Here is a 12555-nt window from a genome sequence, read left to right on the forward strand (position 1 = left end):
GAATTTTTTTTAAAAACCAAACGGTGCCGTTTAGGCATGCTGGGTAGGGGCTACTGCGCCCCCGGGCAGCAGAGCCCCCGGATCCCAATAGCTCACATCGCCTTGCTTTCGCCGGTGGATATGGCATTTCCGATGGCCGGGATATGGCAGAGATGACGATTCGCACGACTATAATGGTTTCCTTGTGGATCTTCCTCTTGGAAATCTGGCACTTATTTCAACTCTTAGTTTTGATTTTTCATTTGAGTTCCTGAAATTTTAGGGCTTTGTTTTGATTTCATCTTGAAAGTGTACTATGGAGATCAGGGCTTCTTGTGATTCTATATTTTGGAAAATGAAGATTTATTTTCGCCCCTGGAGTTTTTCTTTCATATGTTGTGTTCAATGTGGTGTTGTTGTATACTGTAGGGATCGAAGAACAGGATGAACACCATTCAGTCATTCAGGTAAATATATTGAGAGGGATACATGCTAAAAATCAAACCCACTTTCTTTTTTCTTCTACTTTTGCTGCATAAAATCAAACCCACTTTCAATAATAATTTCAAGTGAAGGGAAGAAAGGGTGAAGATGGCCTTGATACATCGGATCTGGCTGGGAAATCGACAATATCGGCGACGTTTGTTGGTGTTCGATTGAGTGTAGTCGTAGGCTGTTTCCGACGAACGACGGAGAGGTTGACAGATGCGGGACATGGCGGTGGTGATGAGTTATCGTCCATGGGTGGGCTAGGAGGTAACACAGTGCTTCCAAGAGAGAGGAGAGAGAGACGGAAAAGGTTGGCGTTCGTCTCCGTGAATCTAAATGACACCGTACGGATGACTATTTCTGGACTTGGTGCTGTGGCCATGTTTGGCCGTTGGATTACTTCATTAATGAGGTGTCCTCTTGTGGTTAAAAGATGGGTAAGATCTGGGGAGAGAGACCTGTGGAGAGGATCTGAATCCAAGAAAGCGTCCTCCCCGCTTTCTCTGGAAACAATTTTCGCTCGGAGAGCAACAACAAAAGAAGCCTGCAAAACCGGGGAGCGCACGTTAACCCAAGTCGACCCCACAGCGCACTTTAGCACATGTAAGCTATGGCCTTCACCTGTGTCTACGTTTCTTCCTCCCTCTTTCACTCTATCCCTACCCTTATCCTGCGCGGCAGCAGTCCTCCTAGCTCCCTCCCGCTTTCTCTCTCCTCCGGTTAGGGCTGGACTACTCTCTCCCTCTCCCTTTCCATTAGCCACAACAAATTTCTTATTCCCCAATACTCTTCGGATACTTATTGGGATTTCACTGATTAGGGTTCTCTTCTCCTCCTTATGGACGGCGAGCGGCAGCCGAACAGCTCGTTCTCCTACTCGAATCTCTTCAATCTTGAGGTATTTGACATGGGTTTTCTCTCTTCATGTTCTTGTTTTCTTCGATTGAGTTGTTTTTTTTTTTTAGAAAGCTAAGGCCTTTATGTTATTCTGCCAATTTTTGCTCATCTTTTCTTGGTAATTCGAATTGGGTATGTCTAATGTCGTGTTTTTTGGGGGTCTCCTTAAACTTTTGAGTGATTTTTCGTTTAAAGTATATATTTTTTTGTTTTTGGGTTGTGTTGTAGTCTTTGATGAACTTTCAACTACCACAACAAGAAGATGATGATTTTGATTGTTATGGGAATGGTAGTCAGGATGAGAGCAGAGGTAGCCAAGGTAGGCACTTTGTTTCTTCAAAGTTTTCAATGTTTTTTTTTTTTTTTTCCCAGTCTTTGTTTTGTTGGTTTGCTTTTTCACCGACCAATTTGGATTTTGTTTATATTCGCCATGTCTCCATTTTGATATTCAAGTATCGCGATTCGGTTTGTTTTGTTGTTGTTTCAGTAGACTTGATGATCTGAGCTAGTTAAGTGTGAACTTATGAATCTGTTTTTTGTCAGTTACAAGTAGGCGGAGTCATGGGAGACCGTACTAATGGGATTATGTCAAAGAGGGACTTGAGTTCGGCTAAGAAGAAGAAGCAGACCACATATGGTAGCGATGACGAAGAGGACAGCAGTTACCGTGTCCGTATTACAGAGGAGCTATCGCGGGCAATGCTTGGATAGCATATTCAGAAGTACAAGAGGAGGCCCAATAATTCTTCTACGACTCCTTCATCTACCCGAATTGCATTCCGGTCCTTAAAAGTAGTTCCAAGGTTTGAAAATCTGAAATAACATCAGATTTTCTCAACAATGGTGGTCCTCACTCCTCAGAAGCTGGGGAACCATCATGAAGCAGATTTTGCAGCAGAATATGGCATCGATAGGTTTTCTTCTTCCCTGAAGTGAAATCTTGTTTGAATGATGAGATATTTGAAAGACTAGTATTCCGGGACCTCTGACTCTGACTCTTTTTTTTTGTTTTTTTGTTGTTGTTGTCGTCAATTGCATGACATTTGGAAAAAATTTTGCAGATCAATTTATGAGCCTGCTTACCTGGATATTGGGGATGGCATCACTTATAGGATACCCCCAACCTATGAAAAGCTGGCAGCATCACTGAACTTGCCACGTGTGTCAGATATCAGGGTAGAAGAATTTTACCTGAAGGGCACTCTTGATCTGGGGTCATTGGCTGCAATGATGGCAATTGATAAGAGGTTTGGGCCTGGAAGCCAGGCAGGAATGGGTGAGCCCAGGACCCAATATGAATCACTTCAGGCTAGATTGAATGCCATGTCAGTTAGTAACTCAGGTCAAAAGTTTAATCTGAAAGTAAGTGACATTGAGCTTGATGCATTTTCCGTCCCTGAGGGGGCAGCTGGAGGAATAAGGCGATCTATCTTGTCGGAGGGTGGTGTTTTGCAGGTTTACTTTGTGAAGGTGTTGGAGAAAGGTTATACATATGAGGTAAGCATTTTCTTTGAGTTGAAATAAGGTGATCACATTTGGTTTTCCTATTGGTGAGTGATGTTGGCTGGTTTTCTTATTCGGTAATATGGAATTGTTGCATGACAGATCATTGAACGAAGTTTACCTAAGAGGCAGAAGGTGAAGAAAGACCCTTCTATGATTGCGAAGGAAGAAATGGATAAGATTGGGAAATATTGGGTTAACATTGTTGGAAAAGACATACCGAAACATCATAAGATTTTCACAAAGCAAGTAGCTGACGCCAAGAGGTTCTCTGAGACCTGCCAAAGAGAGGTAGATATAGTCATCTGGGGCCTCTTAGCTTACCTATCTTGTGTTCATATTGTTATTTTTGAACTCTAATTAAGGCTACAGACAATAATAGTTAGTATCAGTAGGTTTTCATGTTTACGGTATATCGATTAGTTGGGTTTGTTGTTCTATTCTGCAAGCTTATTGGTTTGTTTTCTTTTACAGGTGAAAATGAAAGTGAGTAGATCACTTAAATTGATGAGAGGGGCTGCAATTCGCACAAGGAAACTGGCCAGAGACATGATGTTGTTCTGGAAGAGAGTTAATAAAGAGATGGTACTTTTCTTTTTCATCTGTTAAATTGTGTGGGATAGGACTTATGTTTTGAAGGAATCCACTGAAAGCCCATGCATATGAATGTAGTGTTTTATATTTACTCGGTGTCTTTATTTCTATGGTTTCTTGGTGTTATGCGAATGAGTCTACATATAATCCTGAACGAGTTAATTTTATGGTCATATACTTGCCAGAAAAAGGAGGAGTGTTATTTAAGTTTGTGAATTTTCTACCGCATCTCAATTGTCTGCAAATCAATCATTCTAAATGATTTTCATACTGGGTGATTAGAACTTGTTTAATTTATTAGGATTCTAGATCAGTGCCTTGTACTTCATGTGCTTTTCTTAATGACCTTCACATTTGTCAACTTTCTGACATATAATCTTAACAGCTGCTGTTGAACTCAACCTGGATTTCCAGGGATTTAAATTTTCCTTTGTGCGATTGCTTGACACCGAGAGAATATTAGTTTTTGCAAAATAAAAATAAAGGTAAACAGCAAGGACAATGAAGAGAAACAGCATCACCCAAGATTTGCAACATTAGCAAGATGCTAAACTGATTCCTGACCAACCTAAAATGTTCGTATAAGAGAACCCAAAGAAGCCCCTTTAACAAATCAAATTCTATCCTCAATTCCATCACCAATTTACTGCTGCAACTGGGGCTTTGAGTTCATACAACTTACTTTTGGATGATTTTGTCAGAAATATGTGACCTTTCTTTTTTTAGGCAGAAGTGAGGAAAAGAGAGGAAAGAGAAGCTCTGCAGAAGCTTTAAAGCGTGAACAGGAGCTTCGTGAAGCAAAGAGGCAAACAACAGAGGCTCAATTTCTTGTTGTCACAAACAGAACTCTACAGTCATTTTATGCAAGACAAGTCTGCTTCACAACCCTCTGAAGTGTTGCCTGCGGGCGATCATATATTGAATGAGCAAGAAATGCTTTTGAGTTCTTTAGAAGCTAAGCTTGGAGAGGAAGAAGATCCTGAGGAGCCTGAATTGAAAAGGGAAGCGTTAAGAGCCGCTTAAGATGCAGTATCCAAGCAGAAAAAACTGATGAGTACTTTTGATACTGAATGTTTGAAGCTGCGGAATGCTGCTGATTTGGAGGTCTCTCAGGAGGATGCTTCATTTGCAGGGTCTACTAACTTAGATTTATAATTTATTGCATCCGTAAGTTTCCCTGCTTCCGCTACATCACTCTTTTCCCCCTGTTAACTTTTTAGGATGTCAGAGGCATTTCAACAAGGATGAAGTCAGGGAAATTTTTTTACTAATTGAGTTGTCGTAAAAGTTAAATAAATTGCTAACATAAGCACCATGCCGTAAATTAAAAAGAAAAAGGAGAGTATTATCCATCCGTTGCTGTACCCCGGGGGATATAATTTATGCGATCTATGGTGGAAAATCAATGATAGACATTTACACCTCTCATGAATAGAATTGATGCTATCAAACAATATACAAAATATTTGGGGTCCGTGGTTTGTGGCTTACGATACTCCTGAAATAGAGGGTAATCAAAAGGATTTTCAAGAACTTAACAGAAAGTATGTGCAAATTTTACTGGTAGCATTTCAATGTTTCCTTATTTTAGTTACTGAATTTTGCCTTTACAATGCTGTCAGATTGACCATGCCTATAAAATCATCAGTGCTGACACCAGAGTTATTTAAAGGTACCCTCAAAGAGTATCAGCTTAAAGGTCTTCAATGGCTGGTAAATTGTTATGAGCAGGTATTGGGACAGTCTGGACTAGCTGGTTTCTCTTTGTAAACGCTCGCATGTGTTTCTACGCGGCCGCTAACTTCAACTGGTCTGACGTGATTTAGGGTTTGAAATGGGCCTGAGAAAGACTATCCAAGCCATGGCTTTTCTGGCTCATTTAGCTGAAGTAAGTTCTTACTTTGTTACAGCCCGTCTCAAAGTGTTGTTCCTTTTTGGGAGAGAATTTTTCGGGGGCATACGGTTAATGCTTTCAAGTTTAAATTGAAAAGCATTAATTTCCATTTTTGTCCTTTCATTTTCACTTTAAAATAAGCTCAAAAGGATTTATATTTGTAAGTGATTATGGAAACATTCACTAGCTTTTGCTTTGACTCTTTCTTAGGAGGACTTGCATTTTGGAATTTCCCAAATTTGCAAGGAATAACGTGGGAGGGAGGGGGTCTATTTTTATGGAAAGTTTCTTATAATACTGTGGGTTGTTTGTGTTAGGACATTTCTAACAGTAGCTTGGTTATGCCGTGCAGGAAAAGAATATACGGGGGCCTTTTCTTGTTGTTGCACCTGCATCTGTCTTATACAACTGGGCTGATGAAATTGGCCGTTTCTGTCCTGACTTGAAAACTCTTCCATATTGGGGTGGGGTTCAAGAACGGACGATACTTCAGAAAAACATTAACCCAAAGTGTCTCTATCGCCGGTAATTGCCCGTTGTCATGGTTCATTTCCTTTTGTTTTGTTGTTTGGTTTTTTTAAAGGGCGGTTCTTTTCTTTCCCTTGGTTAGACGATAAAATGATATGTCCTTTGACATTTCAATTATCAGGGTAACACACTAATTTGCATAGTGCTTGACTGAAGTGCGTTGTATCAAAATTGAATAGTGGCATCATAGTTGGTGCATGAAATGGGGTTTGAATCGTTTGGCATCATCCTTGGAAGTGGCTCTGACATGACAAAGAATGTCATGGACTATCTCTGTATCTTGGATTGGAGTAATGGCCTTTGTAATTAATAATTATCCTTGGGACTAAACAAATTTCATCAAATTGAAAGATGAATTACAAAGAAAGAACAAGAGGATAAACTATCCTATTTTGCCAAAAAAATTAAGAGAAATAGATGAAATCATGAAACAGTTAAAAAGTGACGAAAAAGGAAAGTGATGAAGGAAAGAAACTCCTGACCCTCAAAATGTGGAACCTTACCATCCCAAATAGAATGTGTATGGAAGTCAGCAGTTGTTATATTATTTCTGATCAATAAATACATTCTCATTTGGAAGCTTCACAAGAGTGATATGCCTTGTAATAATATCCAATCTTGAACTAAATTATGGACGCCACTTGTTCATTTTTCTCATTCAATCTTTTATAGCTATTAGTAACCTTGTACTTCCTTATACTCATATCTGTAATGACTTTGATCTTGCAGTATTAGGTGGAAGACACTGCTCAGCTTTAATTGTCGAAACCGCTTGCTGCTGACTGGTACGCCAATCCAGAATAACATGGCAGAATTATGGTCCCTACTGCATTTCATTATGCCAACCTTATTTGATAGCCACGAACAGTTCAACGAGTGGTTTTCAAAAGGGTAAGTTTCTTGTGGAAGATAATATGTCTTCCCATTAATATCATCAATGGTCTTAGATTTTGACTTTTGTCTTTATCTTGTGCTATTAGGATTGAGAGCCATGCGGAACATGGGGGCACGTTGAACGAACATCAACTTAATAGATTGGTGAGTAGGTGTCTAGTTTCTAAAAGTTATTTTTGAATATGGCATGTGAGTAAACATTTTGCTTTTAATTGATCAATATGATCTTGGCTTGCTGTGGAAATTTGAAAACTTCCATGTAGATGATTATCATGGCTTCGGATTTTATTATGAAGTTTTTCTGAACAATATTTTTGGCTGCTCTTCATTTGCCAGCATGCAATTCTAAAGCCTTTCATGCTGTGGCGGGTTAAAAAAGATTTGGTTTCCGAGTTAACCACCAAAACGGAGGTCACAGTGCACTGCAAGTTAAGTTCTCGGCAGCAAGCTTTCTATCAATCTATAAAGAACAAGATATCTCTTGCTGAGTTGTTTGACAGCAACCGTGGGCATGTTAATGAGATTAAATTTATGAACTTAATGAATATTGTCATTCAGCTGAGAAAGGTACTTTCTTTGTCTTTTTGTGAAGGACCAAATTCTCTTTTGGCCCCACCGTTTGGGGAGTTGGAAGATGTGTACTACTCTGGAGGTCGGAATCCTATTACATATGAGGTAATTTCTAAAGCTATTACACATGAGTTAGTGTTGCCAGTGTTGTACCTTCTTCTATCTCCCAACAATTCTAGAGTATGCGTCTATAAGAAGATAATACACCTATGTGGACAATTCTCCCTTCGTATCTTGCTGAACAATTTCTGTATGCCTTTTCCAGATACCAAAGCTGGTCTACCAATAAGTTGTTCGGAGTCCCTTCACATTTTGTTCTGCAGTACATCATGGTGTTAGCAGAGAATCATTTGAGAAACATTTTAACGTTGTCTTGCCAGAAAATGTTTGTCAATCTATGTTTGCAGAAGGGAGAAGCTCAAATGGGTGTTCTGCTCAAAGTGGAACATTTGGGTTCGCTCATTTGATTGATTTGTCCGTAGCAGAGGTGTCATTTCTGACAACTGGTTCTTTTATGGAGAGAGAGTATTATTTTCTATGGTAAAGGGGGATCAACAATTCCTGGATGATGTCCTCAACTTGCCTATGGAAGCTGAGGATGATATCTTGATTGTAGTCAACTTGAAATGGAAAAAGTAAGAGCCGTCACACGAATGTTGCTGCTGCCATCAAAGGCACAGACCAGTCTATTTAGGAGACTTGCTACAGGTCCTGTGGAAGCTCCATCTGAGGTTTTAGTCACGTCACATCAGGATAGATTTCTATTAGGCTTCTCCATTCAGCCTACAGGTCCATTCCCAGGACCAGAGCACCCCGTGAGTTTTTTTTTTTTGGATTTCTGTATATTTGATAAATTAAGGTTATCCATACTAGTTTTCTTTCTTCTTTCTGGACTTTGAGTTTTGGATCAAATTTTCTCTCTTTTTATCCGTCTCAACTAGAGGAATAGAAAAAAGTAAAATTATTTGGACAGACTTTGGAAAACATTAACTAAAGACAATAATAGATATAAAATTCAACTTATTTTGGTGTACGTCTCTAATTTTTTTACTTTTATCAAGTTTAGTCCATAAGGTGAAGTTGTTTACTTTTCCTATTCTTTCCGTCAACGCATTCGATAATGCCTGCAATGTTGATCAGAAACTAAAAAAGACAAATAAGTCTTTAAAAAAGAGTGAAATCAAGACATACCAAGCTTTGGCGGGTGGTGTTCTTTCTATTCATTACCAGGAATTTACTAATGTTTGCTTATTTTTTTTACATGGCTGGGGTTGTTGATAGATCAATGCCCAATGCTCAGATAGGAACTTTGCTTACCAAATGCTTGAAGAACTACATCACCCTTGGGCTAAGAGGTTGTTAACTGGATTTGCACGGACATCTGATTTGAATGGCCCTAGGATGCCGGATTCTCCTCCTCACCGTCTGGTTGAAGAGATTGATGCTGAACTGCCTGTTTCGCAACCTGCCCTGCAGCTAACATACGAAATATTTGGTTCATGTCCACCCATGCAAAGCTTTGACCCCACAAAGATGCTTACGGTAGCACTAGTTCCTCCCTCTTAGTTTTTTTTCATGTCTTTTATGGATGTACGGATTAATGGCATGTTTGAGATGACACTGAAGTTGAAATTTCAAATTTTGCTCTCAGGAGTCTGGAAAGCTTCAGACATTAGATATACTGCTGAAGCACTTGAGGGCAGAAAATTTCCGTGTTATGCTATTTGCACAGATGACAAAAATGCTGAATATTATTGAGGTACCTCTCTCTCTCTGTCCCTAGAAGGGAAGAAAGTCACTTTGGACTTCATTTGACTTAATATCTTTGGCATCTGTAGTCTCCTCAAATGGGTGCGTCTTTTGGTGTATTGTTTTCCTTTTATTTTTTTCATTTTCCTTGTGAAAATGGACCTTATTGCCTTTCACTGGCGGAACACGGACTTTAAGTCGCAGAGGAGCTTTACATTTTTCATAAGTCACTGAAGAATCAGACAATTATAGGATGGGAACTTCTGTTAATGATCAATGCCCATGTGTACTAACTTTCGGCACTAAAATTGGAGAAAGCTTTGGTTGAAAATGCTTGTCGAGGTTCCTTAGGTGTGAATTGTAAACCCTCTGATTGATAAGTTCTGAAAAGGGAAATTTGAAACCTTCGTTTTTGAACAGTTTTGTATCCGATGCATAGTAGTAGTCTCAGAGTCTCTCAGTTAAATTAAGTGTATAAATCAATATCGCTTGTAACACTGCAGGGTTATTAGGTAACTTCCAATTCATCTTAGTCTTTTTAATTAATTTAAGCAAGTTTTTGTTTTGTTTTGAGTAATTTAATCCAATGCACCCGGTACCTTAACAGTAGTTCATAAGTCTTGCACAAGGTTCTCGTCATAAGCTGAGCTTGCAAGTTATCTTGGGACCCCCTTTTTTGCCCAGATTTGCGCATCGGGTTCGACTATAAATAAGAGGACCAAATGCCCTACATGTGAAACTTTTGCGGTGAAGATTAAGTATCCGTCAGATAAGAAATCCCGCAAACACTTGGTATGTATAATAGCTTTGGGTATTGTGGTACTTTGACCCCATCATTATTAGGCTGATGTTAAAACTTATCCTCTGGATTGTATATGCTCCACTATTAGTTCAATCAAACAAAATGGCATGTGGTGTCTCACCTTGCTGTTAATTTTACTGGACCATTTCTGTTTAACTATTTACTGCATTTCTGGAATTCGCTCATTTTGTCATTCAATTGCAGGACTACATGAATTGTAGAAAATACAGATACCTAAGGCTGGATGGATCCTCCACCATAATGGATCGCAGAGACATGGTCAGGGACTTCCAGCACAGGTACGGGTTGTCGAATTATTGTACATCTTTCATTTCTGATGCACATTCTTGTTTTTATCATCACTCAATCACGTCCCATAAACATTACGAGTGGCTCTAATTAAGTTATTTATTGTCTCATTGCAGGAATGATATCTTTGTCTTTTTGCTAAGTACTGGAGCTGGTGGACTAGGCATCAACCTGACAGTTGCTGATACTGTCATTTTGTACGAGAGTGACTGGAATCCTACCTTAGATTTACAGACAATGGATAGAGCTCATTGGCTGGGTCAGACTAAAGATGTTAGTTTCCTCCTTTTTACAGTGTTCCATTAAAACTGCATGTGAAATGGTTTGGATCCACTCTTGGCTGGTTTAAAAATTGGGAAAAAAAGGGCCAAGTTGTGGAGTCAAATTATCCTTTTATTAACATCGGAAGTAAAAATTGAAGAATGATGTCCAAGACCATGATAGATCACGTTAATAAGGTTGAAATTCATAGAGAATAATATAGTTTGCTACCTTATAGATTTGGAACAAGCTTTAGTATCTTTAGACTTTTACACAAGAACCTCGGAGGAAATTATGTTGTAGACAATTGGTTGACATGAAGTTTAAATGTAGAAATCTTTCTAGTGTATTTGTAGCAAAGCTGCCAAGTCGAATTTTTTTAAAGCTGCTGTTGACAGGGTATGGCATTTTGGGGCGCTGAATGTTGGTTTTTATGCCCGAGTTATTGTGATCTACCTGGATCATTCAGTTTTTAAAAATGAATTGTGCGTTTTCTTAATATATCCAGTTAAAAGATTTGTGCCTTTGCTCTGTATTCTCTCGTCACACATGTGCGTGCTACCAATGTTAGTATTCTAAAGAATCTAAACCTTTTTCCATAATGTAGGTCACGATCTATAGGTTAATTTGTAAAGAGACAGTTGAAGAGAAGATTTTGCAGAGGGCGAGTCATAAGAACACCGTTCAGCAGCTCGTCATGACAGGTGTTCATGTACAGGGTGACCTTTTGGCTCCTGAGGATGTTGTTTCTTTGCTTATTGATGATGCACAGTTGGAGCAAAAATTGAAAGAAATTCCCCAACAGGTGGGTGTGATTTTAGTAGTTGGGTGTTTTCCTAGTCTTCCAAACACTTGCATACTCTGCGATTTTTTCTAACACTTTCATCTTTGATCTGGAATCAAAAAAAGATATTAATAAAAAGGTATTTTATGTTGTGACTTGGAATAAACGAAACCTTTTTCTGCGGAGAAATGGAATAACAATTCATTCCTATGGAACATCTAGGAATAGGTATATTTAATCAGAAATATCTGCAAATTCCTGTGGAGTCCAAAGAAATAAAAAGAAAAAAAGTATCAACAGGTCCAATTTCATCTCTATTGAATTTGAATATCAGAATAGTGGATAGAGTCTCACATCTTAAAAGTCATCTTTCACTATGTTTAAATTTCCTTTCCCGGTACTTTTTTCTTATTAGGCTGGGGATAGAATGAAAGCTATACGGATAGATGCAGAAGGTGATGCTTCTTTGGAAGATCTTACAAACGCTGGATCGCAGGGAAATGGAGTTGAGGCCTCTCCTGATCCTGAGAGAGGGAAGTCTAGTATTAAAAAAGTGCATCTCCTTACTCTTTATTTTGCCGTTCAAACTACATCAACTTACTTTGAAGACTATGGTACAACCACATACTCAATACTCAAAAGTGTCATCTAGCTATTAGTTTTTTGATTGTCTTTTAGCAGACGAGGCTGCCTTTTAATTCGTTCATAGTACTAGAGCTGTGCTACTCTTTCCTTATTTCATTATCAATTTTCTTGCTGAGGGCATATTGTCTCATCGTCGAGCGACCTTTTTCATTTTCTTAAAGGGAAATGCTACGGTGTCCACCCGCCGTTTGAGGACACCGTAACTTTTGACATAACTGACCATTAAAAGCATAACCAAAACCGGTGACGTGTATAACCAAAACCTTACAAGGGCATAACCCTCGAAATTCCCAAAAATTCTGGGGATTTTGGAAGTTATGCCTTTGTAAGGCCAGTGTTATACATGTCACTGGTTTTTGTTATGCTTTTAATGGTCAGTTATGCCAAAAGTTACGGTATCCCCAAACGGCAGGTGGACACCATAGTATCATCCTTTCTTAAAATCTCCAGTAAAATATTATTGCTTTCCAGCTAATAGCAGTTCATTGTAGTGATTCTATGATACAGGGAAACCTTGCTTTGGCTGATCATGATCAAGCCGTTGTTCAGTGGAGGATATGACATAACTTTGCGACCTTTTTGCATTAAGTCCAACGGAGAAGTAGGAAGGACAAGAAGGAAAATTGTATCATGGTGTATTGTACTGTACATTATTCA

General features: G+C 38.9%; 1 pseudogene; it reads left to right on the forward strand.

Moving 5' to 3' along the window:
* Positions 1-980: 980 nt before the first annotated feature.
* LOC131319405 (chromatin-remodeling ATPase INO80-like) lies at positions 981-12028 on the forward strand (annotated as a pseudogene).
* The last annotated feature ends 527 nt before the right edge of the window (positions 12029-12555 follow it).

The sequence above is a fragment of the Rhododendron vialii genome, chromosome 3a (genome assembly GCF_030253575.1).
Source record: "Rhododendron vialii isolate Sample 1 chromosome 3a, ASM3025357v1".
Taxonomy (NCBI): domain Eukaryota; kingdom Viridiplantae; phylum Streptophyta; class Magnoliopsida; order Ericales; family Ericaceae; genus Rhododendron; species Rhododendron vialii.